This window comes from Chelonia mydas, chromosome 7, assembly GCF_015237465.2.
Source record: "Chelonia mydas isolate rCheMyd1 chromosome 7, rCheMyd1.pri.v2, whole genome shotgun sequence".
NCBI lineage: Eukaryota > Metazoa > Chordata > Testudines > Cheloniidae > Chelonia > Chelonia mydas.
In genome coordinates this window covers 101018065-101045431 of record NC_057853.1, presented here as the reverse complement: position 1 = coordinate 101045431, position 27367 = coordinate 101018065, and the positions used below count along the sequence as shown (strand labels likewise).

The 27367-nt window shown below is 41.3% G+C and overlaps 1 protein-coding gene across 3 annotated transcripts in view; it reads right to left on the bottom strand.

Moving 5' to 3' along the window:
- The window catches only part of C7H10orf90 (chromosome 7 C10orf90 homolog), a 217025-nt gene that overhangs the window by 127611 nt on the left and 62047 nt on the right, over positions 1-27367 (bottom strand). The window contains exon 2 of one of the 3 annotated variants that reach the window (XM_043550863.1): positions 23711-23806. The exons of the other annotated variants lie outside the window; for them this stretch is intronic. The gene's annotated coding sequence lies outside the window, so the exon portion shown is untranslated. The remainder of the gene's footprint in view (positions 1-23710; positions 23807-27367) is intronic. 3 annotated transcript variants of the gene reach the window in all.

The following is a 27367-nucleotide window of genomic DNA, read 5'->3' as shown; positions in this document are numbered from 1 at the left end:
CTAGTTATGCCCACTGTGACCAGTGGACTGTTGGTTGTTGTGAGGTTCTCCTCAGGCTGCCCAGAACCAGGAACCACTGTGTTACCCCTCTCCCTCAGCAAGACAGAGCTTTGCAGGAGCTTAAATTGTGTCTCAACTGCCTACCACACGAGGTTCTGACTCCCTGGGTAGGGGAGAGCAACAAGCAATCTTTAGCCTGAGCCTTCCGGCTGAGGCAGGCAGTAACTACAGTCTGGGCTCTAACCCTTTGGGCGAGGCAGAGCAGTAAGCAATTAAGCAGTCTTTAGCCTAGCCTCTTGGCTAAGGCAGACACCAAACACAGTCTAAGGGCCTGCAGCCTTCTGGTTGAGGCAAGCCACAAGCAAGGCACAGGCCTTCTGCTTACGGTGAGTAGGCTGCCACCCTAGGGTTGGGGTTGGTGGCAGGGGAATAGGGAGACCCAGGCCCATCCTACACTACTGGGTCCCAGCCCAGGGCCCTAAGAGTGGCAGGGAGTCCTGCCACTGGGTCAGCAGGATCCTGCCGAAACACACTGGCTTTTATTGCAACTGCACAACATGACTAATGTCTGGTTCCCCTGAGCTACTTCCTACCCCAGTCCATTGGTGTGACTCCATAGTCTGCAGGTCCTCAATCTCCTTGGGGTAAGTGGCAGACAGCAGTCACAGCAGCTCTTCCCCACTCTCAGTCTCCCCTGGGAGCAGAGTGTCACATGGCTCAGGGGCTGGTCCAGAGTCCTGCAGCCAGGCTGGAGACATCTGCCTCCTTCACTGGCTCCAGCTTCCACTGAGCTGAAGGGCCCACCTCTTATACTTCCTGTCCCACCCCTCTGCTTCCGGCACAGGGGGCAAGGCTGGCTTGGCTCCACCCACCAGGGAGAGCATAGTGGTCCCTCTGCCTCACGTCCGGAGGGAGGCCACTCTGCCTCACTACAAGACCACAGACTTAAATGATTATAAGCAGAGGTAACAGAAACGGGTATGGGTACAAACAAAACACACTTTCTAGTGCCAAAACTTAACTTTAGCAAGCTACAATCTTAACCTAAACAGCTTTCTCATTTACATCAAGCTACAAGCATCTCCAGTCTTTCTGGCAGGAGGATTCAACATTCACAGCATCAGAGGGTGCTGTCCTCTTTAGCCCTTAAGAGATGAATAATTAAGGGATTCTCTTCTCTTATTTTTAAAGTCCAGTAAACCTTAGAAATGTATTCTTTTGAAGTGTATGCCCCAGATAAAGTTTTTCCTCCCTTGTTGTTTGTCTTTTTCCACTGACTTCCCATCTCCCTGCTGACTCGTATGCCTGGCATCAACTTGTTCAATTTACACTGGAGACACACATAACCAGGAAAAACCACATACCTTTGTCTAGGATAAATGTTTATCAGGAATGCCCCCAAAAACATATTTTAGGAACATATTTCCAGCACACACACATAACTCTTTACACACTAACTGTATATACATCACACAATAATATTAATGACCAGAGGGTCACCATCTTTCATAAAAAACCTTACTAATGCACTTTTATAGTACAATAATGTTGTATAGAATCAGTTGATTCAATTACTTAGTCTTTGGGGTTCAGACCCCGTATTCTCCTATACGGTGTATGGATGCTCTTTAACACAGTTGTCCAGAGAGAAATGGCTGGTTATAGGGTGTTGGTTTTTCCTTCCCTTAGCTGCCGAATTGCAGCTAAAAACACACTACTTATCTAATCACTTTTTCGTGTGCCTCTCATTCATTTCAACATGATATGCAAACAGGCACAGATGAAGACAGAATTGGGTGTTCTTAAGCACATACTGCCTGCATTACCAAGCTCTGTGGGTGAAGTTTACCCATTTGTCATACATCCATCTATGGGTGTAAGTGGTTCTGATGGCTCCTTGTGGACAGCCTGCATAGAACTGAATTTTTTGTTCCATCACAATAGTCATTTCACCCTTCTGCGGATAGCATAAATCTTTGATGGTTAACCTAGACCAAACTGATCTATGCCAGCATATCATGTTGACAACTGATCTCTTACATTTTCTTCTGCAGCAGTAATTAAGTATTGGAGAAGCTTATGGATCAACTTATTTTAGTTAACGCAAGTCTGAACCTATACCATGAAACAGAAATTTATCACTCTGCAGTTATTCTCTTTTCATGCTTCATCAATTCATGTTTACAGCTGGTTTAACTTTTTCTAATCTAAAATAAATCAGCATGAAAAAGCATTAGATTTTTCATTTAGATTCTCAATTGCCTTTTATTACAGAGATAATATCCCTTGTCTGATTTTAAATGGTAGATTATTCCCTTGTTTGGATATGAATCAAAATGCTATGGTTCCACAATCCAAATGAGCCTCATTTTTATTTTGCCTTAAAAAATGTTGCACTAGACTGAGATGAATTGGCTTAGTTGTGCACGGACATCTCTGAACCTACCCCAAATTGACACAGAATACTCATTTATTATAGGTGAGTGCTTTTATAACAATAAACTAACAACGGTTTGACATCTTTTATGAACAAAATTCACCTTGGTGTAGACACCCTATGGATCACGTAAGCCATTTAAATAGGATTTTACTGCATAGGCGCTTGTATGGGATGTATACAGTGGGCTGAATTTCACCCAGCATGGCTGTACTCATGTTTAATTTCCCTGTTGGCCTAACACCACTGACTTCTGTAGAGTTAGGCCAGCAGAGAATTGGGACGTAGGAATTTAAAAGGCGTAGTAAAAAACTTTTGATACGACTTTAGAGGTCTGTACTTCCCCTACAAATGTGATAACGTTACCAACACCTACAGCAGACCAGGGAGCTGCATTCTGTATACTACTTCAGGACTTTGCAACATCTTCAACAGTAGATGGAGAAACACTGCGCTGGGTCTAACCAAGTTAATAAATGTGGTACCAATTTTCAAATATTTTGTTTTAAAAATTAGAAATCAATGTATTTTCAGTCTGCACAGATTCCATTAATGAATTTCTACCTTAAATAGTTTTGTGAATTTAAAAAATATTTGTATAAATAGATTACTTAAATTCATCTGTATCAACCTGATCTGGCAATAAACTACCCCTGTGGTTGTGTTTTGCAGGTGTGATCTGTGGCTACTCACAATTGTTCTGTTGTGTTAGTGGGTGTCTCATTGCAATTACACTCTTTTTCATATAAACTAATTTATAATATTCCCCTGCGTGGTAGGCACTCCAAAATGCTCATTGTATGATGCAACAACCTCTTTACAGAGGAATTGTTTCCTGCCACTGCCTTCTTTTCCTTGGTTGTGTTTCTGAGCAGTCTGAAATATATCCAGATCTAATATGGTTGCCATGACTTTGAGCATGGAAGTATTCAGAATGCATTCATTCACTAGACCACTATGACTAAAGATAAGATTCTGTCATGGATATCACAGATTCCGGGACTTTTTGTGACCTCTGGGACTTCTTCTGGGGCCGCCGGAGCAGCTGTTATCCCTGGCGCCAAATATAGAGGTAAAATAATCTCTCTATTCCTACTCAAGATTCTCCTGTTTATGCATCCCAGGATTGCATTAGCCCTTTTGGCCACAGCATTGCATTGGAAGCTCATGTTCAGTTGATTATCCACCAAAACCACATTTTTTTCCAGAGTCATTGCTTCCCAAGATGATGTTCCTATCATATAAGTATGGCCTACATTATTTGTTCCCAGATGTATACAATTAGAATCATAGAAGATTAGGGATGGAAGAGACCTCAGGAGGTCATCACGTCCAACCCACTGCTCAAAGCAGGACCAACTCCAACTAAATCATCCTAGTCAGGGCTTTTCAAGCTGGGCCTTAAAAACCTCTAAGGATGTAGATTCCGCCATATCCCCAGGTAACCCATTCCAGTGCTTCACCACCCTCCTAGTGAAATAGTTTTTCCTAAAATCCAATCTAGACCTCCCACACTGTAAATTGAGACCATTGCTCCTTGTTCTGTCATCTGCCATTCCTGAGAGCAGTCAAGCTCCATCCTCTTTGGAACTCCCCTTCAGGTAGCTGAAGGCTGCTAACAAATCCCCCCTCACTCTTCTCTTTTGCAGACTAAATAAGCCACGTTCCCTCAGCCTCTCCTCATAAGTCATATGCCCCAGCTCCCTAATCATTTTCATTGCCCTCCGCTGTACTCTCTCCAATTTGTTCACACCCAAATATTGGGGGGCCCAAAACTGGATGCAGTATTCCATATATGGCCTCACCAGTGCCGAATAGAGGGGAATAATTACTTCCCATCGATCTGCTGGCAATGCTTCTAATAATGCAGCCCAATACAGTGTTAGCCTTCTTGGCCTCTCCAAGAGGCAGGGCAGTCAAGCAGATTGCATAATGTCACCAGGTGCCAAGAAAACCGGAGTCTAATCTGAGAGCTGCCTCTGACTCACTGTGTGGGCCTAGGCAAACCACTTCACCTCTGAGTGTCTCAGACTTTCCACCCATAAAGTGACAATAATTCTCAGTTCCCTCTTCTCCTGGGACTGGTATGAAACTTGTTTTGTATAGAATTTTGGAAAAATGAAGTTCTACATAAGTGGTAAATGCTATTATCTAGAATATCCTGCACCTTTGCATACTGAATACACAGATCTCAACCTGAAATTTCTGTATTCCTAGTCAATACTGCAGTCACAAGGTAAATATAAAGACATGAAGAGCATTCTCCTATGGAAACTGGTGAATTTGCTATTTGAGTCCTTTTTTTCCTTTGACCTTATCTGAACAGTTTGTAGGGTTTTTTTTATAACCTATTCATCCAAAACCCAATGTAGATCCTACATTGTATTGATTTTATTCTTTTCAGAAAGTGCTGACTGAAGAGACAGAATAAAACTCTTCTCCCATGTGATTTTTTTTTGGTTTCTGAAGGTTCATAAAGGTCAGATTAAAATGCTGGTTCACATTCTTCAAGTGCATGATTGCTTGGAAGCTATGTGAATGATTTTTAGATTGTTTGGTACATCAACAACTACAGTTTAAGTAGTTTAAAGATTTTTAAAGGAGAGAGAATGGCAGGACTAGTGAATGCAGGTCTTGGTCTTTGATTTTACCATTTTCCCGTGAAATATTTTTATCCCAATTCAATAGCACATCCTCTGCATCAGTCTTCACTACTATTACCTCCTGATCTATGCACGTCAATTTCCAAGAGGAAATTTTAATTTAAGATCATCTACTGGATGACATATGCAGTGTGCATAACCACAATGAAATCAATGAGAGTTTTGTAAGTCAAAGAACTGTAGGAATGGGTGAGACGGTAGGGTATACTATGAAGTACTAATTATTGTGTACATAAATAATTATATAACTACCATAATGACATTATCGTAATCAAAGTTTGGGCTGTAAGTTAGCACATTCTGGGGTGCAGTCCAGACTAGTGAGGACTTGCATCCCCACCTGCCCTGCAATCTTGGGTGCCTCGCAATGCTTTGCTGCTGTATCTCCCAACTTGGGCCCCTCACAAACAACCAAACAGCATGCAGGTCACACCCTGATTGCCTGTGTATAGCTGCAGCCTGCCAGCAACATTCCAGTCACACTCCAGTTTCGGATGACACTTGCAGGGCAACCCCAACACACTGCCAAGCCTTCAAATTTCCCCCAAAAAACTTGTGTTCTGCACTGTCCATCCCTCTCCTGGACAGTTGAGATATTATAGGCCTGTTGCCCCTGTAAGGGGTCAATATCCAACAGTTTGCCACTTCAACTGGAGTTACCCAAACAGTACAGTTCAAACACAACAGTAGATTAGTTTTGATTAAAACTAAGATAAATGTATAACTACAAAGTGCTATACTTGCAGTCACTTAAAATCTAAGGTATTAAAGTCAGAAATGGTTACAAGAGAAATAAATATAAAATGCATTCTAGTAACTAAAACTTAAAAAGACAGACTTGGTTCAAGGTAAAATCCTTACCATCCATTCCCAGAAATAGGGCTGACCAAATTCTCAGGTCATAACCCTTCACAAAGTCCAAAGACTGGTTCCTTTGTCATCTTAGGTGAAAGAGAAAGAAAAAAGAGGGAGAGAAAGAAAGAGAACCTGACGTGTTTTGCCCCTCACTTTTATAGTCCAGTCCCCCTGTGAAATGCATTTTCCCGAGGTAGATAAAGTGTTCCTAGATAAAGTTCCTTCCTGCTGTGAGGATGGAGACAGTCTCATGGTGAAAGAGGTTCTATGTTGTTGTTTGTTAAAATGCAGATTGACCTGTTCCTGCCCCCGCCCCCGATGCCAAAGAATGGCCACCTGACTGGTAATTGCCAATCAATTTTGATGACACATAGCTAGAAGCATCAGCTTGTCCTTTGTCTTTGAGAAACATGTTTACCTGCTCCTCAGACTTATCTGGGCAACACATTTCAGTGAATTTCAGCTTATGTTCAGAACTTTACATATAACATTGCTACACACATTTAACCAAGATATTATTGACCGGCAACTTATTCTTTTTCAAATGATACCTCACAAGGCATATTTTGTATAAACATTATTATAATGGTGTGTAGGGTGTGAATACAGGGAAGTATTCAGTCACAGTTGTATTCTGAGAGTTATCCTAGACCAAGGCACAGTAATGACAATTTCTTATTTATTTCAGTACACTTACCAATCTCAAAAATGGACTATTAAAATCACAAGAGAACTGAAAACAGAAACTTCATCTCAGCTTCCTCCAGCTAAAAATCTAAGACAAGAGCCACTTTGGGGGAAGGAGAGCTTTCTCAATACAGTTCTGAGAACCAAACTGTGCCATTTAAGCACTATCCACTGGAGCTCAGTTGCTCCCTATTGTGTGGCGGGAACATGCACAATGTACCATCGTTTCAGTCCCGTTGCATATCCAGCCAATCCCAATGTAATGTGCAGAGGAAACAAGGGCCTGTGTTCCTGTCTGTTCTCCACATCTTGGGGATGATCTGCTCCTCCCCAAACCTGCTGTTGTAAATGACCCTTTCTTCCTTGCCTATATCTTCTAACTCCTCTTGATTTGTTAAACTCTAGAGTGCTACTGGTTAACTCTACAAAGTGTACTGACTTACATTTTTCATGGAAGAAGCTATAAAATTTATTCTATTCTATTTTTTTCATAAATCAATACGTGCTGACAATTTTAGCCTGGAGGCAAGGGCTAAATTTAGAGACACCTTTAAAAGTTGTGGAAAACTGACAGCCCATTCTGCTTTAGTTTACTCAATTTCTGTAGTACTGAATAATTTCTAATGAAGTAGGCCACAGATTTACAGAGCTGTTCAAGTACGTGATCTGACTTCCTTTTTTCTTAAATATGAAGTTGTTCATACTGATTTGATGGGTTTTCTGACCCCCCTCCGAAAATGGCTTAAGTAACACATTTGCTATTATACCACATTTACAATGTTAATATTCGCAAAAAGAAAAGGAGGACTTGTGGCACCTTAGAGACTAACCAATTTATTTGAGCATAAGCTTTCGTGAGCTACAGCTCACTTCATCGGATGCATCAAATAAATTGGTTAGTCTCTAAGGTGCCACAAGTCCTCCTTTTCTTTTTGCGAATACAGACTAACACGGCTGCTACTCTGAAAAATGTTAATCTTGTGGGTGAAGCCAACTCACATGGCTTCTCTAACTGCATGACTGATTTTCCCATCCTGACAGTCATTGCTGACATTCATGTTCTTCAAGAGTTTTGATGATCAGTGTTGTAGTGATAGCTGCCGTGGAGGAGGCAGTAAGTTCCTGTAAGTCAGATTGGACTGATGACCCAGAAGAACCTGCAGAGCCTATGAGAGCTCTGCCAATTACGATCCTTCTTTTTGATTTCACTATGTTGATTTTGTTTGAGATTATCTGAAACTTGATTTCATTAAAACTAGTAGCCTTTGGCTAGTGGGAGATTTCAGAGTCGTGAGCTCTGGAGAGGAAGGATGGTCCAGTGCTTAGAGCACTACCGTGAGACTCTAAAAGATCTGGATTCAGCTTCTTGTTCTGCCAGTTTCCCTGGACAAGTCACTTGGTGCCTAAAGATGCAGACAGGTGGTTAGTGGGATGTTAAAAAGCACATAACTCCCACTGAAATATATTTAAAACTCTGAGCCCGTCTTTCTGTGCCTCAGTTCCCCATCTGTAAAATGGACTAATAGCACTTCCCCAACTCACAGGAGTGTTGCAAGGATAAACACACTAGACAGATTATGAAGGTCTCAGATACTTTGATAACCAGGACCGTATAAGTACCGCAGACAGACAATAGGCTCAGCAGCTGACACTTCATGCCCAAGGTAGGGAAACACAGAGACACTTTTCCATCCCAGCAGCCAGCAAATAATTTCACTAATGAGCAATTTTTCACTGTCACACAAGTCCTAAACCCATCAAATAAACTGTAAATTTAGCTGAAAATATTTAGTTTTCAAATGTTTTACCAAGTCAAGGGTTTATTAGGATGATTTTGCTAATTAGTCTAAAATTTGGCACAAAGATTCCAGAAAAATAGCAAGTCTGTTTAATTGTTCTTTACTCTCAGATCCCTTTTTGGCCCAACTTCTTGCATGGATAAGAAAATTCTTTAAAAGTTTCTGTCAAGGTTCCTCCCCCACTCTAAACTCTAGGGTACAGATGTGGGGACCTGCATGAAAACCTCCTAAGCTTACTTTTACCGGCTTAGGTTAAAACTTCCCTAAGGTACAAATTAATTTTATCCTTTGTCCTTGGAATAACCACTGCCACCACCAAACTCTAACTGGGTTTACTGGGAAACGTCGTTTGGACACGTCTTTCCCCCCAAAATCCTCCCAACCCTTGCACCCCACTTCCTGGGAAAGGTTTGGTAAAAATCCTCACCAATTTGCATAGGCGACCACAGACCCAAACCCTTGGATCTGAGAACAATGAAAAAGCATTCAGTTTTCTTACAAGAAGACTTTTAATAGAAATAGAAGTAAATAGAAGTAAAGGAATCACCCCTGTAAAATCAGGATGGTAGATACCTTACAGGGTAATTAGATTCAAAACATAGAGAATCCCTCTAGGCAAAACCTTAAGTTACAAAAAAGACACACAGACAGAGATAGTCATTCTATTCAGCACAATTCTTTTCTCAGCCATTTAAAGAAATCATAATCTAACACATACCTAGCTAGATTACTTACTAAAAGTTCTAAGACTCCATTCCTGGTCTATCCCCGCCAAAAGCAGCATATAGACAGACACACAGACCCTCCTCCCAGCTTTTGAAAGTATCTTGTCTCCTCATTGGTCATTTTGGTCAGGTGCCAGCGAGGTTACCTTTAGCTTCTTAACCCTTTACAGGTGAGAGGATTTTTCCTCTGGCCAGGAGGGATTTTAAAGGGGTTTACCCTTCCCTTTATATTTATGACAGTTTCTCAGACAGAGATTGACAGACACCAGGAATTAATCCCGCTGGCTGCAATCTTTTGGCACTATTAAACAGCGTTGCCATGTCTCACCAGTTTATAGGTTTTTCTTAAAGCCCTAGCTCCTAGAGGTAAAGACTTATGGATCATATTTTAAAAGTGAAAGTATGTTCCTCAGCCTCCGAGTTTGGAAAAAAGCCAGAAAATGTCAACTAAATCTACCTTACATGTTCAAAAATCAGAAGGCAAATAAAATTCCATTTTTTAAAAAGTCTCATGTTTTGAATGTTTAGTTTGACAATACTGCTATTAGCCTGCACACTGAGCATACAGTCCACTAACTACAATTGTACTGTGATGTGAGGGGAGTGAGAGAACAACCTTTCATCATTAATCCAATGCTCTGGAGCAGATGATGCCTGTCACGCAATCACTGACCATCAGGTATGCCTGAAAAATGAGAACAAGAATTTTATATGGGCAGTAGCTTCCAAGACCTTTCAGCAATCATATGTGCTGAATTATTTCTATTCCAGTTTGGGCACAGAGGCACTGAGCAGCTTGCCTGGATGGGGTTTACCCTTGCTGCTGTCCCAGTTTCCCCTCTTGGGCTCCTCAGTAACTCATAAAGGCTTCCATGTGGCCTTTTAGAACACCTTTTCTTGGGGGCTGTTTTTGAACTTTAAAAAAACAACTCTCTGGCTGAAGCTTTTCATTCAGCTCACATGTTCCTGTTCTCCAGCTCTGCTGCTGGTACTACCTCCTGTCCTGGTCCCTAGGAGCTAAGAATAATCTGTGTGGGGGACTGATCATGCCAACTTTCTCCCTATCAAGGAGCAACTCCCAAACTTCTTATCTGGAGTCTCCTTTTCAAAAGGACACAGGACATTCTCTGTCTTATAGTCTCCACAGGCCTCTCTTATCTATCCCCAGAGGCCTGATTTATCTACATGACTCACGTGTCACATGACATTACTCATTCTCTCCACCTGGGCAAGGGAGTTTGGTGTATCACAGGTTGGGCTGGGACCCATCTCCCCTTGAAGAGGCCAGCCACCTTGCAAAAGTTAGCCAGGTGGAAAGTATACCAGAGTGGTGGCAGGTAAGATGGTGCTCTCTCTTTCACAAATTATAGAGAAATGTGCAGACCTTCAAATCTAAAGTATTTGTTATTTAGACTGTAAGCTCTCTGGGGGCAGGGATTCTCTCTTACTATGTGTGTACATTGCCTAGCCCAGTCATCATCATCAAATATGCATCGTTTACTGAGGACCATTGCACCAGCCAGAATGTCCACGGTTAATGGTGTCACACCAGGCATTGTGGAGTGAAGTTCCCAGATCTGGCTCAATCCTGCAACTCTATGAATCTCTTGGGCAGCCCCACGGGCAATGCCAGGAAGGGTCATGTCAGGTACCCTTTGGGCAACAGTGAAGCATCTGAGTGCATGGTGTGCTGGGGTATTTTATCCATCCTGGTGATATGATTGAAGAGCGTGCAGTGCTGCTTTTGAATATAATGAGCTACTGAAGGAAGACTAGTATCTGCAAGATTATAATGTTTTGCACAAAGTAGAACCATTTTTTGCTCAATTTGGCACTGACTGTTCATATAGAATGCCTCTAGCCGCTCCAAGTCTGCGTGAAAGAGAATCCAGGTTCTGAACCATATAGCAATACAGGTAATACACAGGTTTGGCAGATCCTGAGCTTTGTCTGAGTGAAGATGTTTTTGTGTCCATAAACAAGACATGACCTTTATGCAAGGAGTGAGGAGACCTATTTATCAAAGAATGTCTGGTTTGCCGCAACCATCTGGACTCTGCTTGCAGCCTAGGTTGACAACCTGTCAACACTGCATTGTACTTGACCCCACCTACATCGGTAGTTTTGGTGGCCCAGTTCTGAGGTTCTGGTCTTCTTCTTCTTCTTCTTCTTGGTCTTCTGTCATGAGATATTCAACCCCACAGTGTGGGTGGAGTCTTGGGGACCAAGAAGGGCATGGCAGCAATTCTCTGACTTCTCCACAAGCAAGGCATTGTCATCAGCATAGTCTTGATCGGCAAACACTTCTTGACCAACCTTGATTCCGACATGCATAGCGGCAAGTGGATAGCCAAGAAATAGCTTCACTGAATAGAGGCAAGGCTAGAATGCATCCCTGCTGCCCACCTGCGGTTGCATAGAAACATGACAAAATGATATACCAGGAACCAACACACACTCTTGCACCGGGTGTGCCAGTGTGAAGATCACCTACCAGATTTAGCAGAAGATCTGGGATACCAACTCCTTTCAGTGTGAGCCAAAGCAAAGACCTATCAAACAAATCAAAAGTCGCTTTGATATTGATATACACCACATGAAGTGGGCAGTTAAATTCTTGGTGCAGCTCAGCCAGAAGCTGAAGGATAAGGATAACATCCATTGTGTACCCAAGAATGAAACCTGATTCCTGTGGAACTCAAGGTCTGTTAAGGAGCAGCTGAATCCTACCAAGCAGAATGTGAGCAAAGATCTTTCCAAGGACCAGTAACTATGAGATCTGCATGTAGCACAAGGACACAATGATGCTATCTTTCCATTCAGCTGGTATTTTACCTGATGCCCACACAATTAAGAACAGTTGATGCAGGCCAATGCTCATTAGTTGAAGGCACCTTTGAGCAACTCTGGCGGAAAACCATCAGGTCCTGTAGCACATCCATTCCATAACTTTTGGATAGTCTTTCATACTTCCTCAAGTGATGGGAGAGGGGTCTATGTTTGTCCCTGGGTCCAAAGCCATATGTTTGCCAGGTCACTTAGCTCTGGACAGTCACAAGCAGATATGTGGCTTAGCATGATTTCTTAATGAGACACTTAATTTCAGTTGGCGCCTCTAGGAGCTACCATAATACAAAGTATGAGCAGATGAATTTTTGGTCATTTTAAATAATTTCTACTGTGGGCAAAGGTTTCTGGTAACTCATCAATATTTCCAAGTTTTTCAATGATGTAAAATATTGTGATTGAACTTCTTCCTCTTCCATCACCACGAAGAGTCCTTTCTTCTCTTGCTTAACTGTCAGTCGTTACTCTGGTTGTCTTATTCCTAGAAGAATTATGCAGTTCACTCCCACTGCCACTGCATCCATAAACCTGCAGCCTTAAACTTTGTTCAATCCATGTTTAGGGTTAAAGTGACTGGTAGTCTCATCATCTATGCCATCCATTTTAATTTCTAATTTTACAACATCAGTACTTGATCTGTTACTCATCCTTCACTCTTGGCAAATTAGAATATATAAACTGGACCGTAGCATCAACCATAGAAGTGATTCTATCTCCAGTCTAATCCCCAGGGTCAGACGGAGCACTAACAGGTTGTGTGGCTATTCTTGTTCCTTTGTACAGTACACCTCAGCAGGGCTGGTTCAACCTTTGTTAAACCTGCAGTCACAGAGGTCTGCAGCTAATATGGCCCTGCCAGTTCTAGTGTGACATTCACTTTACGTGCTTTAATGGCCTGTGGGATACTGTGAGCTGATATGTATTGACTAAGAGCTCTGGGGTGATCATTTGAACTCCACAAGGAATTAATATGTTTTGCTTTTATTGCAATGCTGACGGGGCGCAATGGAAGCTCCCACTCTTCCCCCCAAAAGAAGCCTCCTTTGGCTAGCCTACACTAGTTCTGGACACATTATCTAGCATCTTCTCACCACTCAGTCAAAGCTTGCATGGCACATGATTCAGCAAAGAAGGCTGCACATCAAAATCTAGACATTCCTGATGGAATGCCTAGTCAATTGCTTTGCAGAGAGGTCTAGCTTTGTTTGCATCAACCCTCCTATTCAGTACAGAAATAAGGAAGGACAAATACTGCTACATTTACTACTGCATCTTTTTCCTACTATAGTAACAAGTTTAGTCCATCCCTGGCTGCCTCTTGGCCTTAAAATATGATTTCTTACACTTTTTCCTTAGTATTTCTCTAGTAAGGATTTTGAACTTACCAAAATAAAAAACCTATAACATGCCTCTGATGCAGTTTCCTGGCTGTCTTTTCTCTTTGCAGGAAAAAATAACTTTTGCAAACTTATTTCCACAATCAGACCATCACACACAATGTAGAAATTCACTGTCATTTATCAGCAAGCTTTCTATAACCATTTCTCAAAGTTCTCTAGACACAGCTGCATAGTTCCTCTAATATATCAAACCAAGGGTTTTAAAAGAAACAACCTATAGTTACATACTCTCTTGCAGGACACATATGTAACAATCACTTTTGACAAGATCTTCAAAAGTGACTACTGATTTTAGTTGTTTGAGTTTTTGAGTGCCTAACTTGAGAGGGAACTGATTTTCTGAGAGTGGGCTCATCACTTTCTCAAATGTCAGGCTCATTTAAGGTGTCTCAGATGGGGCATCCAAAAATTGGGGCATCCAAAATCACTAGTCACTCTTGAAGATCTTGACCATTCTCTCAATCAGATCTGAATGAACTGTATTATCTTGCAACACCAAAAAAACTTTTAAATGGTTCCTGTTAATTACTGGTGAATAAGCAGTATCTTCCCATCAAGCACCAATTGGTTGTATTCTAATTGCCCATCTTCCACACTGGATAATTGCAATATTGTGAATAACACTTCGCTGTGTTACTATTATTGCAATTATTTGATCTCCTTAAATCTTTGATATTTAGATGGGAAGACACTGGACTCTGAAGAAACTACATGTGTAGAATACTGAGCAAGTCGTTCCTGTGTAGGAGACTTGCTTTCTTCCAAAGGGTGAAAGAAAGGTCTTTGACTGCCTGTCAGATTTCAGAACAGCAGCATCAATATGCAAGAAGGTTAATGTCTCACAAAGTACTGGGAAGCTGCATATTACATTTATCAAAAGATGTGTAAATGAGCTATATAGGAGTCTATTACAATGTCTTGCCTAATTTATTCCATGTACAATAAAAAGCTGATCAGATTTCATGCATGTTTACTTTTTGAAAGATAAATTGCCTGCGTGTTTGAACTAGCTGGAGAATACAAATATGTTTCAAAGTAATGTGTTTATCTCCCTGACATTTTAATCTTTAAAACTTTCTTATCCTTGTTATTTTCACATAGCAGTTCTCTTTTATAAGAGAATAATCTCTCCTGAACATGAGATGAGTTATATTGCTTGAAACATTCAGTATATATAAAGACCATTCAGGTGTATTACATATGCCTAAATTAAACAATAGAAACATATCAAAAAAATTAACTTCAGATTTTTTCCCCTAGAATTTTAAAGGCGAAGAAAATAAATTACTTTCAACAGACTCTTAAATTGATACTATTATAAGTTTGTGTAATTTAGAGTTGTTCGTCTTATATCTAAATTTATAATGTAAAAGACCTGATGGTACAATCACTTACTCGAGCAAGTAATTTTACTTGAACAAGCAATCCAATTGCAAGATCAGACTCTTATTCATCAGCCTTTTCTGTATTAAGAACATTATAATAGCCAGTAATGCACATTGTAAGGGCATATGTATGGCTTCTGTTCTAAACTGAAAAATCAGATAAATAAATTAAACATGCAGTTTAATGTATACATCCATTTTTGGCATTTCCATGACATCCATCACCAGATTATCTTAAAAGTTTTTATTACTATGTAATAATTTCCACTAAATATACAGATGGACATTTTCCTATAGTTAAGTAGTCTTGTACAAACTTCGTGCTCTCTATTTTGTCAGAAAGTGTACATGAAACACATTTTAGCTTTGCTTTGTCTGGAAAACCAGTTACTTTCCCCAAAATCCATTGTTATTGCATTTTTTTTTAGTTTTGTACATTAGGTTTTTATTGGACGTTTCCTGGCCACACTTTCTATGTCCCTTGAAGAATATTTCTTGCAACAGTTGTGAATACAGATTCCAGAATACTGCATGTTATTGACAATATTGTTGCTGTTGTTAAGAAGTCTGGTAGATGAACAGGACTTTTTGTTTAGCGTTCAGGTACTGAAAATCTCTTGAAAAGGCACTGCTATTAAACTAACTTGTTACACTTCCAAAAAATGTACAAACCGAGTAGTTAAATTTTCAAGCTTATTATTTCCAAAGATCAAGAAAGAGAATTTGAATGCAGAAGTCTCACCTGTGGTCTTACACTGTCTTAGTAAGCCCCTTCACACCATTTGATATTTTATATTTCATCTGCTTGCTTGCAGGGTAGCTCCACTGCTCCACGATTATCACTTAAATTCAAGTTCTTCTCTGATTTCAAAGGAGCAGTTTTACTTCACATTACAGTAAAGTATTCTGAACCAATGATTTTATCCACTTGCAAAGCAAGATGCTGTATTTTTCAGACCAAAACCCCTGGATCCAAATAATTTTAAAAGGCCTTCGTAAGAGAGTCTCCAGCAATTATATGAATTCTGCAAAAGCTTTTTTTTTTTTAAATGTGACTTGTAATTGAGCATATACTATATAATCGGTATAGTGAATGTCCTCGGTAAGGAAAGAGACAAAATACACGTTTGAGTAGGAAACAAAACTTCCTACATAGAGAAAATAATTCCAGCAATCATTCTGTAATGAAATAACTTCATTTATAATGAAGCTGCAGTGACAAATTATGCACTGATTTGCACAAAATTAGGCCAGTTATGTCTTTACAAATCTACAACTCTAGATTATTAGATATATTTTGCAAACTCCTTACTTTAAAAAAACCTCTTATATTATGTTTATTATGGTATTTCCTAGCGGCCCCACTCCCATTGTGCAAGGCACTGTATAAACACATAACAAAGGGATGGTCCCAGTATGGAAGAGTTTACTTAAAATGAACCCATTACCAAAGTCTATTGGCCCCAGTACAGAATGGAAAGCTGTAAGTAAGTCGGTGGAGCTTTTTACAGTGGTCTTCCAGCAACATTTTGTCTAGGATGAAATTAAAAAAGCCATGCACTTCATCAGATTCTGCCACATATAGAGACCTGTGGCGGTTCAATGACAAGACGGGACACAGCTTTTAGCAAGCAAGCGGCTGGTCTGCTAACGGGCTGCCGCCTGTCAGCTTTCCACCTTCCCTTTTATTATCTCTCCCCCCTGCGCATTACATACTTCAACCGCAAAAGGACACAACAAAGGAAATAATATGACTTTGATTAATATTCTTATTTACTTGCCTCTATCTACTACTGTCCTTGCTCTCAGGTCTTGAGCCCATCCCAAGGAAGCTTCTCACGGTTCATGTCCTCTAAGAGACTTCCCATGGTCCATGAGCAGTGTGTGCACTGCTCCCACACAGCACTCAGGGTGTGCCCTGAATGTTGCCAAGCGCATGAACCTTGTATGAATTCTACAGAGACCCATTGACCTGAACCATAATTCCATCATAAACAAACTATTGATTGGAAGGAGATCATGGGACTTTGCTCTAGCTCATCAGGGAACTGAGGTTCTAAAGCTCCCTCTACAAGGGCAGCCTAAGGCTACAGTACCAACAAAAGGGAGGGACACAACAAAAAGGAAAAACAAAACATTGGGTGAAATCCTGCCCCTATTGATGTCAATCACAAAAAACTCTCTAACGTCAGTGGGGCCAGAATTTCACCCATTGTCTCTTTGGGTGAGTCTACACTTCAAGTTATTCCCAGCTCAAGGAGACCTACTTGCACTAACTCTCATTGAGCTAGTGTGCTAAAAATAGCATACATGTGCCTAGGATCTCAGATAATGTGTGCAGGCATGGGGCAGCTAGCTGCAGCTACATTCTATTTTTAGCACACTAGCTGGCTTTAAGCATGGAGCCCCTCTGCCCTGGACAACTTCCACAGTCAGGCCAAAGCTTTCCTCATCTTGGCCCAAAGGGGAGAGTCCAGTGTCTAATGTAGGCAGCCTTGCTTCAGCCAGGGGAAACCAAAATAAAGATGAAGTAAACAGCCGTACCTTAAATTGTCTGGCAAAAAATGCAGTCCCCCTACTGTGAATAAGTTAGTCAGTTTCTCAAGTTCTCCTTGCTTTGTGGTTAGGGCTTGGTCTGGAATCTCCTGACCCAATTACATCCCCGAACTAGGAGTTGTGACAAAGTTCCTCCACTACCTTGGTGGGTCTTGTGCTTACTGGCGGATTTGCTCGCCTTGGAGCTTCACGGTAGCCCGCAGTTTGGCCGTTTTCGTGAACCCACAGTCTAGGTCAACTCCTCCTATGTCTGACCAGGAGTTGGGAGGTTTGGGGGGAACCCGGGCCTGCCCTCTACTCTGGGTTCCATCCCAGGGCCCTGTGGAATGCAGCTGTCTAGAACACCTCCTGGAACAGCTGTGTGACAGCTACAACTCTCTGGGCTACTTCCCTATGGCCTCCTCCCAACACCTACCTTATCCTCACCATAGGACCTTCCTCCTGGTGTCTGATAATGCTTGTACTTCTCAGTCCTCCAACAGTATGCGTTCTCACTCTCAGCTCCTAGCGCCTCTTGCTCCCAGCTCCTTAGACGTGCACCACAAACTGAAGTGAGCTCCTTTTTTAAACCCAGGTGCCCTGATTAGCCTGCCTTAATTGATTCTAGCAGCTTCTTGATTGGCTGCAGGTGTTCTAATCAGCCTGTCTGTCTTAACTGTCTCCAGAAGGTTCCTGATTGTTCTGGAACCTTCCCTGTTACCTTACCCAGGGAAAAGGGACCTACTTAACCTGGGGCTAATATATCTGCCTTCTATTACTCTCCTATAGCCGTCTGGCCCAACCCTGTCACAGAGTAAAGAGACATAGCATGTCCATCTTCCTTGGCAAGCCCCAAGGCATTTCCTCTTCATGTTTATATATCTGACATAATGAACCTTGGTGGAAAGGATCCTCCCATTATAGCTTCTCTGGGGAAGGGCAGGCACTATTCATTCACCCATCCAGATTTGTATATAGATGCCCATCACCACAGAGTTTTCTGACTAGTTCCCTCTGAAGACAGTTAACCTTTCACTTTGTGGGTTTCTGTGGGTTCTGTACTCCTCAGCTTACTCACACATTGCCAAATAATGATATTTTTCATTGGTCAGTTACAATTATGACAGAAAATATTTCATAATAAATACGAAAATACTTATATTTGTAACTGACTGGGTCATATTTTACTTCACTAGGTAAATACATGAAAGTGATTTCTTGATGAAACATTTCATCTCCAAAAAATATCATAAATTAATATTTCACTTGTTTCTATTTAACTTTTTAGCAGTTGTAGAACTTATGAGGAAGAATGCAAAGAACTTAGATGACAACTGTGGATACTGTATAAACGTAATCCTGATTCTGGAGACAAAATACTCTCTAACTCAACTGCAGATAATTTATTCCTGGCTGTGACCATACCTGACTACTTTAGGAGGAGAGACTGGTCCTTGATGGCCATTATGGAATCTAGATCTTCTGGAGGACATATTAAGGACTGCACTGAACACATGTTACAAAAACAGTGATGTACACACAGAATATCTAAATTACTCAATGTTTATGTGGGGGAGCTTTTAAAATCATGTTTTATTCACTTTTTTTAACAAAGTGTTTTGAAGATGGATCTTCACTATCTAGGAGACCAACCTTCTTCCTGTGAGCCTTTATAGCAGCTGAGGTAAGACAGTGAAGTAGCACAATATGGTTTTTCCACAATGAACTCACTCAAAACAAGCCCAAACCCATATAGGTAGAAAAGCCAACTCCAGGCCTTTACGCTGAGATGAGTTGCCCATGGGTAGATGATTTTTGATCCCATTCGTCTATTCTCTGCTGCCTTAAAGGAGGACCAGGCCAAACCATACTCCTTGACATGGTGATAGAGAGCACTCAACTGCAATAACAGGCAGCAGTAATAGATGACTAAACTAATGCTATTCTATATAATCAGCAGATCAAGAATGTCAAAACAGATGGACATCCTCTATAAATATTTTTTAAGTATTAGAATTTTACTTGCATCTGCTGTAAGTTACACAGTCTCAGTTCTGGCTAACATCCTCAGGCCAGATCTACTAGGAGCACTTTTCCAGTATGGCTAGACCAGTACATATAGAGTAAAGCACTTCTAGTGTGGACTCTGCTTATACCAGCAAAATTGTGATTTTGGCAGCATAGTTTATTCCCATTCCTGCTGAGCAAAATAAGCAATTCCAGCAACAACACAGCTTTACTGGCATAATAAATCGATCTCTTCACGAGTGGCTTTTGCTAGCATACTACATTTGTCAGGGAATCATACCATTTCACACCTCTAACCTACATAGCTAAGCCAGCAAAACTTTGTAGTGTAGACTGGGTCTCATATTGGTGACAGCAGTGGCATAATTAATTTGGAAGGAGCTTCACACAAGCGCAGGGGGTCCACACAAGTAGATCTGATTGCAGGTTTGGGGCCTAAGGCTCAGATGCACAAAGTGATTTAGGTATTAAGATGCTCAGCATCACACTGCCTAACTTTTAGGCATGGAGAAAATCATAGGAACTACTCTGCAATCCACAAAGCCTGAGATCGTAGAATCATAGAATATCAGGGTTGGAAGGGACCTCAGGAGGTCATCTAGTCCAACCTCCTGCTCAAAGCAGGACCAATCCCCAACTAAATCATCCCAGCTAGGATGAGGCACCTAGGCTTCCTGTACAACGAATGAAGAAAGACAGGTGCCTTAGAATGCAATCCATAAGTAAGCACACTAGGTGGTGAGCTACCTAAACTAGCCAATGGGAGACCTAAGGCCAGGGCAACATCTAAAACTTAGGTCAACCTAGCTACATTGCTCAGAACTGTGCAATTTCATGCCCTGTGCAACATAGTTAGGTCAAACTAACCTCCATTGTAGACACAGCTAGATAGACAGAAGAATTCTTCTGTTGGCATAGATACCACCTATCAAGGTGATGGATTTACTCGAGCAACAGAAAAACCTCTTCCATTGCTGTAGTGAGTGTCTACACCACAGTGGCTAGCTACAGCACAGCAGCTCTACTGCTGTAGCACTTGTAGAGTTGACATGCCCTCAGTCCTGGCTGCAGGGAGGTGCCCATCTCTGCTAATGATCCAAGAACCAGGAGACGATAGGCCTCTTCCACCTAAGTCACCTGTTAGGCCCAATCTGGTAAGCAGACTCAGAGGCTAACTAACTCCACACAAAACAGCTGGGGGAGTTGGGGGAGAGGAGGAGGAGTAGTTTCCTTTTAACCTTTATCCCTGTGGTTAGAACACTCCTCATGTGAAATGTGGGAGACCACTAATTCAAGTCCCTCCTCTGCCTGAGGACCAGAAGAGATCTGAACAAGTACCCGTCACCTCTCAGGTGGGTGCCCTAACCACTAAACCACTTGAATAGTCTGTCTCTCCTCTTGAAATTGTTCCAGTTTAATTAAATAATTGGCAGATTAAATATTAATTGGGCCAGAGAAAAAGTGAGAATGACTCCAGCAGCAGCCAAATGGGAATGGGTGGGGGGAGGCTAGCACAGCCACAATGGAAATATGAAAACTCATATACCCCCAGGAGAAGTGGAGGTGAGAACAGGACCCAGAGGGGCTGAAGCAGCTATAGCAGCAACCAGGATACGATGGGGTAGCAGGGAATGGGAACCAGAGGGGCTGGAATGGGCCTAGGACCAGATAGAATCCCCAGACTCTCTTTTGCAGCCAGCTCTACTCCCCCTTCCATTGAGTCTTAGTGCCTCCCCTCACTCCCCCCTCTATCCTCCCATTTGCAGAGAACTGCCATCCCTCCTTTGACTCTGTAGCCTCATGTGTAGAGCACTCACTCGAGAGATGGCAGATCCCTGTTCAGATTCCTTCTCCTCAGGCAGAAGGGGGACTTGAACCAGTGGTCTCCCATATCCTGGTTCAGTGCTCTAATCGTTGGACTAAACATTATGAGGGAGATCCTCCTTCCCCAGCTGTTTTGTGCAGAGCTAGGCAGCCTCTGACCTCTACATTTGGTTTGTTTAGGATTTCTGAGGGGAAAAACTCAAAAACCCCACAAAATATTTCACAACATTGCAACAAGTAAAAATACAATATTTTATCCATCTCTGATTAGGTAGCCATTCATGGCTGGTGTTTCCAGGGTGAGTCCTCTTCTCTCTAGTCTCTGAAGAAACCAGCCAAGTCCTAATACCAAATAAAAGCCAGGTGTATAAATCTATCTATGAATTTCTTCAGCTTCCTACACTAGGGGACAGATTGTGCCTTTAAGACACAGCCCTATGCCAGAAGGCTGTCAAGGGAGTGACACTGTAGTGGCATTCCTAGGAGGAGGACTCCACCAGCATTCCTCCTGGAGCTCAGCAGGCCCATGGTGTAGGCAGGAGATAGCTGTCCTTTGCTGGGTATAGTATGCATTCCTCTCTGTGCTCACCAAGCTCTAAGTAAGGTATAGAAGGGGATAGGAACATGCCTCAGCCTTTCCTCTGACCTTTTCTCTTTGGGAGGCTGCTGTTACCAATGATGCTAGCGCAGGGACTACACTCCTTTGCTACATAATGGCTGCCCACTGTACAGAGATAGAGGTGATAGGGAAGCCTCATTATACTAACCCCTACTCCTGCATTTGCACAAGACCAAAGTCACCCTACTCCTAAATTTCTTCTAAACTGAATCCTTAGTGCTACCTGTAAAAGAATAGCAGTGCTACCAATTGTATTTCATTGGCAGGACAAATGGAAAGTACTCTACTCAGGAAGGAACAAACAGTTGCACACATACAAAATGAGAAATGACTGCCTAGCAAGGAGTATTGAGGAAAGAGATATGGGGGTCATAGTGGACAACAAGCTAAATATGAGTCAAGAGTGTAACACTGTTGCAAAAAAAGTGAACATCATTCAGGATGTATTAGCGGGAGAGTGGTAAGCAAGACACGAGAAAAGAAAAGGAGTAATTGTGGCACCTTAGAGACTAACCAATTTATTTGAGCATAAGCTTTCGTGAGCTACAGCTACCTGTAGCTCACGAAAGCTTATGCTCAAATAAATTGGTTAGTCTCTAAGGTGCCACAATTACTCCTTTTCTTTTTGCGAATACAGACTAACACGGCTGTTACTCTAAGACGCGAGAAGTAATTCTTCCACTCTAATCTGTGCTGATTAGGTCTCAACTAGAGTATTGTATCCAGCTCTGGGTGCCACATTTCAGGAAAGATGTGGACAAATTGGAGAAAGTCCAGAGAAGAACAACAAAAATGATTAAAGGTCTAGAAAACATGACCTATGAGGGAAGATTGAAAAAATTGGGTTTGTTTAGTCTGGAAAAGAGAAGACTGAGAGGAGACATGATAACAGTTTTCAAGTACATAAAAGGTTGTTACAAGGAGGAGGGAGAAAAATTGTTCTTCTTAACCGCTGAGGATAGGACTAGAAGCAATGGGTTTAAATTGCAGCAAGGGAGGTTTAGGTTGGACATTAGGAAAACCTTCCTAACTGTCAGGGTGGGTAAGCACTGGAATAAATTGCCTAGGGAGGTTATGGGATCTCCATGGAAATTTTTAAGAGCAGGTTAGACAAACACCTGTCAGGGATGGTCTAGATAATACTTAGTCCTGCCATGAGTGCAGGGGACTGGACTACATGACCTCTCGAGATCCCTTCCAGTCCTATGATTCTATGATAAATGAGCTCCAATGTCTGTTTTAACACATATGGGATTAATCTGTTCTTCCTTGCTTGTAATGAAATGGGATATGCAGTATCTGATACGAATTTAAGTATTTTAAAATTCTTCAAAAAGAAAAGAAACCACAGGTATAGCATGCCAGAAATTCATGCCTGTGGATTCTTAATATGTTTTACAGTGAGATCAGCATTTACAGCTATGAAAGATGTTCCAATGTAGGTAGCATTTCTGAGCTTATCTGCAGAGGGCTGAACAGATCCAACAAGCCATTAAGTAGCAATAAAAACAGATTACCATGAATTCATGAATGGGTAATTTAGTTTCTTTTGAGGAGATATGGTGTTATTTTTTTACTTCTGGGAGTTTCATTGACTACTCAGCTCAGTGGATTCATGTTCCTGCCTTCTTCATGAAACAAGAGCCCTTATTAAAAGAATTCAAACAAATGCCCTCTTTACATTGAGCCCATATACCATGGATGGTCTCCACCCATCATAGTTAGTTTGGTGTTGCATCAAGTAAAAGTATTCAGTATTCAGTAAAAGTATTCAGTATTCAGTTTATTTAAAATAGTCACAATATGAATGCCTTGCGCCAACATGCCACATCCCTAGACTATATAGTGACTGGTACACAGAGAGAAAATATATCCAGGCAGAGGACATGACAAAATTCTTCCTTACCTGATGAGACTTATGCATGAATGAAATCCCCATGCAGCATGTAAATAATGGATCCTTGTCAGATAGCAGAAGTATGAACATCATAGTGTATGACGACTGTAAAATGAGAACCAGTTCTATGTTTACTGGTGTGCACTTTCCTCTTAAGGAAACAAATATTTCTATACTTTTGATGCCCTTGGCATTTTGAATAGAACATGTGAGGACTTTATTCTCCAGAGAAGATCAGTTGTAAACATTCAAGCTACTTATCAATTTTTTTTTTAAGGAACATCACTCTTGCTTATCTATCACTAACTCTTCAGTGAATTCAGTGAAAATAATTATTATATTTAAGAGCTTTTCTGTCTTCTTGTAATTGAAAACTTTTTTGTAACCCTGATCGGTGTTTTGCCTGAAAAGCTTTGTAAAACTATTTGCCTGATTTAGATCCCATCACAATGTTTACCCTTTTCTAAAAGAATTTACAGAATATCATTAACCCTAATATGAACAGTGACTGTGTTCTTCCTTCAGCGAACAAAGGACAGCTCTGTTGCAGTGTAAGAGAGAGCTGTGCAGATGGAATTAGCAGAGGACTATTGTTTCTTTACCAAAACAAAAAAGTGCTGATATCATTAGTATCTTGTTCTATTTTTGATCTTTGCAGAAAACACTGGATACAGAAATTCAAATACAACTTCTCTCACTTACGTTAGCTTGCTCTGAACTAATGTGGTTTCTTCTTGATTTTAAAATTGAATTTAGTGCTCATGAAATGTACCAAATTGCGCAGCCTTGGAGATTCAAATCAAGTCAATTCACAGAACAAGCAACAATTGGATTTAATGATGCAAATTGCCCTGACAAAATGTTTTAACCTAATTCACTTAACTTTATGAAGGATGTCAGAGTTCAGTTGTCATCACCCCATTCAGTCTTTAGCCTCTTTACTAATAAGGGTGCAAATTACTCTGATAATTTTAGTGGTGTGGACACCTACCCAGTAGAAACTGTATTGCTTGTGCATAATCCAAGTAATTATCAAAGGATAATAAGTGGTGGTGTATAGAAACAGATAAACCTCTGACCTGTAGAGGTGAAAGACTCCAAATCCCATAACTTGTGATACCAGCTCACTGAGTCACATCACGTTAAATACGGATAATTAAAAGAGCACTGTTCAAATATTTACATCCCCAAATTTTATTAATCATTAAAGGTATGTCAAGTATTGTACAGTAACTGAAAGTGTGCATCTCAATTAAAAAATCCAGCATCTAAACCAGGAAGTTATAACATAAGAACATGCATGTTTTCAACAGATGGAATGAAATTAACCCCATGCAGCGGACCAGTACATGTCCTAGACTTCATTTTAGTCTTACGTAAAACCTCAAAATGGCACTTAAGTGGTACCTATGCCTTCTTCAAGCCCCTGTATATGACAGACTGCACCTAGGCAAATTTCTTACATGTAAGAGGATTTATCTCAAATTCCATGTTTAAAGACATCGAACCGGCAACAATTTGTTTACTGTAATAAAACACTAGTATAGAACATATAACACATCTTTATACTAAACTAATCATTTTAAATGTGGGGCAAGTGGTTCATTCTGTTGAAAATATATACTCATGACACCATATTTTGACTTAAACTAGAGTCCTGCGTGACACCATCTTTTTAATCCTGCTCCCATCCTGCCCCCCAATATGCACTCCCTCATTGTGATCCGACTCCCACCTGCAAAAACCTTAGTTTTGTATTGTCCCACAAATCCTGCAAGAGAGACAGATTCCCCCAGATTACTAAAAAAAAAAAGGCTGTTATATATAAAATTTTATATATACAAAATATAATAAATATATATACACACATACACACAAACTGGAATTCAGACACAATTTTTACCACTAAAAGAATAAAACAAATCTTGCTTAAATCATATAAAAATACTTTAACTCCTGTTATGACTAGACACCAGATCTTCTTCTGTCCCTCACTTAAATTTAAATATTAAAACCTTTATTTAAAAAAAAAATAGTGTTTTCCCATAAATTACTACAATCTGTTAGGGGTTTTTTTTTTTTGCCCATCCAATCCCACCTGCAACAAAGTATATTTTATCCACTCCCACTATTATGGCAGCGGGTCCTGCAGGACCTGTGGGATCCCAGTCCCACTGCAGGTCATTAACTTAGACAGCATGTCTGTGCAGAAGAATAACGAGGAGTAAGGACTTTAGATCAGGTGCACTGGTCATATGTATTCTAGGACTGGATGGGGAGGGTTGGGATTGGGAGGAGTCTTGGCTCCAGCTATCAGTGCACCAGATCATGCAGACCCACCAACACAGGGGTGGGTTGTAATTTGCTGCTTGTGTAGGCTAGCCACCCGCAAAGCAAAGGGGAAGAAGGATGGGAATGTTGCCTCAGCCTCTTCTGGGGCTACTCTAGGGATGGCTCAGTTTCCGCTTCATCTCTACGTGTGAACTGTGCATAATGGTATAAATTAGCCCTTAGCATGTTGAAAGTAATGGCGATTCTATCAGCAGCAAACCAGATCCCAAGTTTTTCATTACTCATTAATTTAATTTTGTAAATTGCTTTAAATGTTGCTGGATTTCTGACTTTGTTATGAAATAGAAATGTTCACTGAGTCAAAGACTTGCTGCAGTGAACAACAATGTATATTATTGTAGGTGAAAAGTAAGTAATATAGGCTTTGCTGGAGGCCTAGGCTTAACTAGCAGTGTGAACCAAAGGCTGTGAACCAAAAAGGCCTGGCCTTGGCAGAACAGTGACACACTGGTTATCAGCTAACCAGGTAAGCACATTCCTGACCAGAGAGTTATGGTACAAAAACACACAGATTTCTCAAGTAACTACATAAACGCATTCCTAAGAGATGGTACAAGACCATACCAACCCCTCACAAAGATAAGGAGGGCATGACAGGATAATGGATAAGGATGTTTTGTTTGAACTAGCAGGTATGAGGACTAGGGTGGTAACTAACAACATCTGGAGCGTAATACCTAACTTGTTGGTATCAATGTATAAAAGGAGAAGTCATAGGAGGGGCATCTTTGAGCTGGTCTAGGGCATTGATTCTCAACCAGGGGTCTGGGGTCCCCTGGCGGGCCACGAGCAGGTTTCAAGGGGGCTGCAAAGCAGGGCCAGTGTTAGCCTTGCTGGGGCCCAGGGCAGAAAGCAAAGTCCCATCGCATGGGACTGAAGCCTGGGGCTCTGAGTCCCACCACCCAGAGCTGAAGCCGAAGCCTGAGCAATGTAGCTTCATTGGGGCCCCTATGGCGTGGGGCCACAGACAATTGCCCTGCTTGCTACCCCCTAACACTGGCCCTGCCTTTTATAAGCAGAAAACCAATTGTTGTGGCACAGGTGGGCTGTGGAGTTTTTATAGCATGTCGGGGGCGGGGCCTCAGAAAGAAAAAGGTTGAGAACCCCTGCTATAGGGTACTAGTATCATGCTTTGCCAGCAATAAACCTGGCCAAGCACCTTCGCCGCCAAACCAAGCCCGTGGTCTGGCTTTATGAATAATATTGAGGTCTGTTGAATCAGGATGCTGCACTCCCTGCTCAGGCAGCTAACACCAGAGATCCAAGAAAAGCAGCACGAGCAGCATTAACAACTTAGCAGCCTTAACAACACTC